The 8,770-nt window shown below is 26.3% G+C and overlaps 1 protein-coding gene across 2 annotated transcripts in view; it reads right to left on the bottom strand.

The window, feature by feature from the left end:
- LOC100205532 (uncharacterized) overlaps positions 1–8,770 on the bottom strand; it is a 109,028-nt gene that overhangs the window by 25,425 nt on the left and 74,833 nt on the right. The gene's annotated exons all lie outside the window — the stretch shown is intronic.

Genomic DNA, 8,770 nt, shown 5'->3' with positions numbered 1-8,770 from the left:
TAAAATAAACTTGAAACCAGAATTTTGTAATATATTTTGCATAATTCAATGAGATATAATAATTCATAATTCAATGAGATATTATGCTAAATATATAGCAATGTAATTTTTAAGTTATCAATGACTTACACCCATTTAAAATAAATAAATTATTTAAAATAGTAATATTGGAAGAACCCATACTTCCACATTCTTTTTATAACCAAAGTAAATATATATATATACATATATATATATATACATATATATATATATATATATATACATATATATATATATATATATATAAATATATATATATATGGGCCTATATATATATATACGTATGTATATATATATATATATATATATATATATATATATATTTATATATATATATATATATATATATATATATATATATATATATATATATATATATATATATATATAAATATATATATATATTGGGCTATATATATATATACTTTTTTTTATATATATATATATATATATACATATTTTAGATATATAAACTACTTTAAAACATCAGATAATACGAATTTTCTCAATACTATTGTATTATTGAATTTAATACTATTGCATTGTACTCAATACTATTGTACTATTGAACTATTGTACTCAATACTATTGTAGAGAATTCATATTATCTGATGTTTTAAAGTAGTTTATCTATATACTTTCGTACAAGATGTCAACATTTAAATCATATATATTATATATACTATTTATATTATCCATATATTATACAGCGTGGAAAATAAGAAATCTAAGGCGAGCGATCAATTTGACTGGCTAACACATGCAATTGACAGTCAATAGTTTTTTTTTCGATGGTCAAAGTTTTTATTTATTTTATTTAAACATTATTTATAGTCTTAGTTCTTCAGAACAAAATAAATACAAAAAATAAATACAAAAAATAAATACAAAAATAACTTAATACTTAAAATAACAATTTGAAATTTCTTTTAAAATAATAATTTTAAATAAATTCAATGTATTTTTAAAATGAACACAAATAACATATGTTTTAACTACCTGAATATGTTAATAGTTTTAAAAATTCTCGCACACATACATTTTTATAAAAATTTAAAAAGGAAGTTTGATAAATTAAAAAAAGTTCTCCTTGAATATTTTTTTAAATATTGAAACAACTTTTAAAAAATATTAAAAAATGCAAACTGAACACTTAAAGCATGCAACCGTTAAATTTGGAACGATGAAAAGCTTAAATAAACTATAAAATAATTAAACTAATGCTAAAATTTCAATATTTATTTTAATCTAAGAAACTTGAAGATTATAAAAATGCTTTTTACTTTTTATAAATATTTTTCATTATTTTGAATAAATAAGCAAAAATTTACACTATTCGACAACAACAACTTTTGCACAGTGTCTTTGGCAATTTTCCAACTAATCTTCACTCTCTAATCAAATCTTTAGCTGTACTTACTGTTATGCCACTTTTACAAAAATATCTTTTGCCAATACCCCAAATTTTCTCAATGGGACAGAACTGTGGGGAGTTAAGTGGATTCAAGCATTTTGGTATGAACTTGATGTCTCTCGAATTGTTCAACTCTAAGGTCTTTTTAGAATAATGAAAAAAAGCAAGATCAAGCCAGAATCGACAGGGAACATTATGACTTCAATAAAATGGCAAAAGCCTAACTTGCAAGCATCCCTTGATGTAAACATCCGAGTTTAAAGTTAATGATGTGAAGAAAGCTTGAGATCTCAAACCGGAGCTGCATATTGCTTGCCACATGAGAAGTTTCTAACCAAATTTATCCAATGATTTATACTTAAACTTGTTGCTAACATGACCACAAACAATAGAAGTGTAAAATTTTGGACCTGGGAGCTGTTTGAAGTCACATTTGATGTACGTTTCGTCATCCATAAATATGCAGCCATTAAATTTTGTATGCACTTGATATTGTTAAACTTTTTACTTTCCTGACAAAAAAACTCTAAAACTTTATATCTTTTGGCTCGTTCAATAAACCAGGTTTTGTGTAAATGATCATCGAATACTAATTGCTGATTTTCCAGACCTTTTTGCACGTTCGATAGATAGAGAGCTCTTGTATCTTTGTACGGTCATATAAACAGTAGTTTTGCTAGATTCAGATGGTTTAGCGATTGAAAGTAATAATGCAGAAGAATTTAAAAAAATAGTATATATGAAAGAAAGAAATGTTCTTAGTTACTTACAACAACTTCAAATTAAAATAAGAAGTTCAATCTTTAAAGTTAACAACATTAAAGAAGAAAAATTTTCTTTGCTTATTAATATCATTTAAAAACATCTAATGTTAATTAGTTGATATTAATGTTATTAACTCTTCTGCACAAAAATCATTTAAACTAATTACTTAATACTAAGAAGTCATTTGTTTTATGCAGAGCCATAGTTAGACTACCCACACCCCTGAGTGGGAGGCCCAGTTAATTTAGGGGGCCCATTCCAAATTTAGGTGCTTTTTTACAAATTTAAAGAGCTTTTTATTTTTATAAATACCTAACGGAAAATTTTTTAGGAATTTAAAGTCCTATTGACAGGTTTTGATGGCTTTCCACCCACCATTTTAACCATGAAACTGGTTTTAGGAAACACTACTATAAAAATTATTAATGTTACAAAAAAAGAGATTTTTACTAAGTGTGTGTGTGTGTGTGTGTGTATATATATATATACACACACACATCTTCGCTTCCAACAAGGCTGCAAGCAACCACTAATTAAAGTTGGAAGTTACTGGAAGAGAAAAAAAAAAGATTGTAGAGCAAGATAACAATTAACAGACAACTTAAAGGATTACAAATTATATGAATCAGAAAAGCAAGACGAAGGAAGCAATTATTGCGATAACAATTGGCTGAAAAAAATTGAGTTTTATCTGTATTGAAGTTCACCAGCCACTGTGAGCCCCATGCTGTAGCAGAAGTGAGATCCTTTTCAAGCTCAAATGCCCCCTCCAAGCAATCAGAGAGTGCTAGCTTCTTATCACGACAAGAATAAATGGTAGTATCATCAGCAAACAATGCCACCTTAGATGTGAGAATATCTGGAAGATTGTTAATGTAAATTAAAAAGAGTGTAGGGCCACAGATAGAACCTTTGGGAACCCCTGAAGTTACAGAACAAAATGAAGAGTACTGTCCATTGAGGACAACTTTTATACTATGATTGGAAAGGAAGAATTCAACAATCTTAAAGATGTTGCCAGATACACCATAAGAAGATAGCTTATGGAGAAGACCAGCATGCCAAACTTTATCAAAAGCTTTTGAAATGTTGAGAGAGATGGCCTTAACCTCTCCACCTTTATCTAATGCACAATAAAACTTATTGGTTATTACTGTTAGCAAATCAGCTTTAGAACGAGAAGATCGAAATCCATATTGAGTTATTAGATTGAGAAGATCGAAATCCATTATTAAGTTATTAGATTCAAGATGAGAAATTAAGTGTTTCTAAATTAAAGATTCAAAAACCTTACTTAAGATAGAAAGAAGACTAATGGGACTACGATCCCATTAGTCTTCTTCCTATCTTAAGCAAGGATTAGATGAATCAGATTGCTCTCCCGAATTTTTGAAGATAGGGACGACAGATGCCGCTTTCCAGCAGGCTGGAAAACAAGACTCTGATAAGCGCTTGTTGAATAATTTTGAGAGTATAGATGACAGCTACGGAGAACACTTCTTCAAGATAATAACAGGCAGGTTGTCCGGGCAACAAAGTTTTGTTAGAAGCATATTTGTTGACTGGAAGACGAAAGATTTCTACCCAAGGGCCATCATGAAGAAATCATGGACAGAATCACAGTCAGCTTTAATGTAGTTGTAAGAGGTACGATAATAGGGGGATTCAGGTGATAAAGAAGAATGAAATATTAGTTTTATAGTTTTAGAGAGATCAAACTGTGATCAGAAGCACCTAAGGGTGAATGTGGAGAAATCGAGCACTGACTAGGATCAGAAAGAAGACATAAGTCGAGTAGAGAAGATTCTTATAACAGAAAAAAAGTGCAAATGTGCAATTAGTAAAAATTAATTAAGTAATAAATAAATCATTTATCCATTCATTATAATTAACGGCAAAAATTAAGGAGAAAATAAAAAATAATTAAATAAAGATATTTAACAGAAAAAAAAAAGATGACTAAGTACAGTTGAAAGAAAAAATGTTCTTAGTTAAATACAGCAATTATATCTTGTTAATAAAATAACAGCAATTGTTGTATATTATTATTAAAACCATTGTTTTATTAAAATGTTAATAAAATAAGTCTATTATTTATAAAAAAATTTTCACCACCAGTTAAATGAAAATAATCTAAACAAATAAATCAAAAAACCAATAGAAATAGCTTTAAAATTTCATAAAACAATTTTAAACACTTTTTCAAAATTGGTTTATGAAATTTTAGTAAATGGTTTTTTCAAATAACATCCTGATTATTTGTAAAACAATTTTTGTAAAAGATAAGTTGCTTTAGTCGAAAAAAACTTATCTTTAAAAATAAGTTGCTCTATTTGAAAAAAAAATATCTTTAAAGGGATCCCAAAGTGCTTAGGCAAGTTGTGTTTATATTAAAGAGTACGATAAAAAAAAATATTTGGGCTAACTTTTTTTGAGTAAAATAAAATAATAAACATATACCAAGAAAAGCTAACTCTGTTGTTTGACTCAAAGCTTATCATCTCCATGTTAGCCAGTTGCTTTGAAATATATTATCTTTAAAATATATACTGCAATCTACAGACTTTATAGTTTATTCAAGCGCATCTAATTTAAAAGAGTTTTATAATCACTATTATAATAGTGATTATAAATCTTTTATAATAGTGATTATAAAACTGATTATAATTATATATTTCACTATTATAAAACGTCAATCACTATTATTTGTTTTTGTTTTATTTGTCATTTAAAATAAGCGTTTATCATTAATCGTATGACTTATGTTTAAATTTAATAGGAAGCTAAACAAAAGGATGTTATTTTACAGAGCATGGAACCAATTAAAATTAAAATTTTTATGATACACTCATAAATGTAATAAATATATATAAAAATTGATCACTTTGTTTTATATTTTAAATCTTTTTTCTTTTTATGTAAACAATGTGAACTTTTTTCTAGTTTATCTAAGCTGTTTATCGCAATGACGATTTTGTTCTCCTATTGAAACGACAATTTCTAAATTCCTAAATTTTTAATTGATAAATAATTTTGGTAAACGAAATTGTTTATTAGAGATATTTGTTGAATTCTTTAATTTTTAGTAGAAAATATTTATAGAATTTACACTTAACCAATTTACAGATAGCTTTTTTATTATTTAAAGCAATAATTAATATTTTATGGCCATAATTCAAAACAGATGGCGATTAAAATTATTAATGTGTTGCAGTGCACGTTAAAAAACATACTATATTTAATATTTCCCAAATTATATGTTGTATTTGGCAAGTATTTTGCGTTAAAACTTGTCACTTAACATTACAATTCAAAAAACTATCAAAATTGACAATAAAATGTTTTTTGTTGAACCATTTCAATTTTAAAATTGATTTAATAAGGTTACACTTTTTTGCAATCTTCAGCAATAACTGTTCAATTTTAAAAATAAAGTAAAATAAGCAATTCATGTTTTACAGAATAAATTTCATTAAATATATTCTCACATGATTAAATAAGAATTTCGAGAGTATTTGTACCTGGATGAAAAGTTTACTAAATAAATGCTGTTAATTTAACTTTTATAAGGTTAGCTCTTTCACTAACAGCCGTTTTAACAACAATCTTTTTGCTGCGACCGCACATTTTTTTGAATAAAATTTGGAGGGCATAATATTGAAAACTAATTACAGTTAGAATAGTAAATCTCTTTGAAAGCATAACAAACTATATATCAATTAGAATAGTAAATCTCTTTGAAAGCATAACAAACTATATATCAATTAGAATAGTAAATCTCTTTGAAAGCATAACAAACTATATATCAATTAGAATAGTAAATCTCTTTGAAAGCATAACAAACTATATATCAATTAGAATAGTAAATCTCTTTGAAAGCATAACAAACTATATATCAATTAGAATAGTAAATCTCTTTGAAAGCATAACAAACTATATATCAATTAGAATAGTAAATCTCTTTGAAAGCATAACAAACTATATATCAATTAGAATAGTAAATCTCTTTGAAAGCATAACAAACTATATATCAATTAGAATAGTAAATCTCTTTGAAAGCATAACAAACTATATATCAATTAGAATAGTAAATCTCTTTGAAAGCATAACAAACTATATATCAATTAGAATAGTAAATCTCTTTGAAAGCATAACAAACTATATATCAATTAGAATAGTAAATCTCTTTGAAAGCATAACAAACTATATATCAATTAGAATAGTAAATCTCTTTGAAAGCATAACAAACTATATATCAATTAGAATAGTAAATCTCTTTGAAAGCATAACAAACTATATATCAATTAGAATAGTAAATCTCTTTGAAAGCATAACAAACTATATATCAATTAGAATAGTAAATCTCTTTGAAAGCATAACAAACTATATATCAATTAGAATAGTAAATCTCTTTGAAAGCATAACAACATATATAAACAAACTATCAATAGAAAGCTAAACAAATAAACTTTTCAATTAAATTAGTTACGCATCATTGAACAATAAGAAATGCAAAGTGCTACAATTTATAAAAACCATTGTTTATATAAATTGTTACTAAAACACTAAATCCAAAAAAAAACTCATTTAATTTATAAAAATAATGTTTTTCTTCAAAAAACTTTTTAATATATATATATATATATATATATATATATATATATATATATATATATATATATATATATATATATATATATATAAATATATATATAAAGTGTTATTTCAAATATAGGCTCAGATTTTGCATTTTTTAGTAATGCAGCTTTTGTTGAGGAATTTGAATACACAGAATAATTAAGGATATTTATAATTTGGACCAGAAAACCAAATGCATTTCAATATTAGGTATTCATCTTGTTTCTGATCGGGATATTTTTGACTTGTCAGTTACCTGACATGTCAAAAATGTCCCAATTTCTATAGGCAAACAGCTGTCATCTGTTGTCGCAAATAATAAATCTTTATTAATTTCACAGGCTGTGTTTTTTACTCGTAAAATTCACAGATTCCATACTAAATTCAGGATCAGGAGAAAAAAGACTAGGTTTCGTTGAAACTTGATTATTTTCAGCCCCACCAGTAAATGGTCAATGACATTATTTAAATGATGACACTGAAGATAAAGGCAAAGCAATATAACCAGCATGGTCTATTGCTTTTTTATTGAATTTTAATTCTTTTGACAACCCAGTAATCTAAAGTGCTAGACCTCTTTACCCTGGTAGTCATTGCTCTAGTCTACCCAGGTGGTCATTGCAGCTGATAGAATAAAATGTCTTTTAAAATAATAAACACATGTCATTTAAAATAATAATAAAACATTTTTGTTGACTAAATAAGAAATTAATTCATAAGAAACTAATTCAGTTACTTTTTTAAAAAAAATTTTTTTTTCTTCATATCTTATATAAAAAAAACGTGACAACCTCAATTGTTAAAAAGTAAATACTTTTTTACAGTGGCGGATTGAGGTTTAGTTTTGTGAGGGGGCCAGGGGAATGAGTATGGGGCAACAGGGGTTGGGGGTGGAACACTAACCCCCAGGAACATTTTTTTTTAAATCACATTTGTGATAAATATATTTTATCAATGCTTCATGTGCCTTTTATCTTAAATAATAAATAAGTCTAAGACACAAAACAATCTAAAGTTTGAATTTACTAAGCTTACTTTGGTTAAAAAATATTGTAAAAAAAAGAAATATTTAATATTATTGCAATGGTTTGGTTATTTAAAAATACAATTACACTTTGAATATTATTGAAAGCAAGCATTATGGAGGAAACTCCTGCTAGCTTATACAAGTTTTTTCTGCGAGATTTTATTTCCAGCGGGTACAGAACATTTATTGGACATTATAAGAACATCATGCAGACTTGTGGCGTCTATAAAATCTTGTATAAATGTCTTACAGACATCTGCGTCCACTGGGTTGAAGCAAAATGATTTATTGATAATTCAAAGTCAATGCTCTCAGCAAGTTCAAATTCGATTAAAATTAATGTCAATCAATTAAATGTGTAAAGACATGTAAAAAGAAGAGTTGATTTTGTAGAGTATAGACAAGTTAGGAAAACATGATGTCATCTATTTCTCTATTAAGAATGGATGTACATCTTTTGTTTGCAGTTCAGTCATCATTGCTGGAGATATTGATGCATGCACATCTTTGTAAGAAGGGCCAGCACGAGTAGGTTTTAAGTGGGTAGGAGGTGCATTACTATGTAATATACTGATAAATATATGTTAAAAATGTATCGACTGTGTACGTAAAAGATGATTATTTTCTTTAAATAAAACATCTCTATTTTGTTTTCTGCCATAATTGCAAGCAAATTTGTAAAGCAGCTATGTAAATGATAGTTTGTTAGAATTACCCTTTTACCTCTCCCTCCCCCTCCTTTGTATACACCCCTGGCATCAGATGGCACTGAATTAATTGTAATAATTAGTCTATATTTTAAAAGTAAAACATATTTTTAATGATTTTTATGTATGTATATATATATATATATATATATATATATATATATATATATATATATA

This window comes from Hydra vulgaris, chromosome 09, assembly GCF_038396675.1.
Source record: "Hydra vulgaris chromosome 09, alternate assembly HydraT2T_AEP".
Lineage (NCBI taxonomy): Eukaryota > Metazoa > Cnidaria > Hydrozoa > Anthoathecata > Hydridae > Hydra > Hydra vulgaris.
The sequence above is the reverse complement of the archived record's forward strand: the minus strand, read 5'-3'. Positions and strand labels throughout refer to the sequence as shown.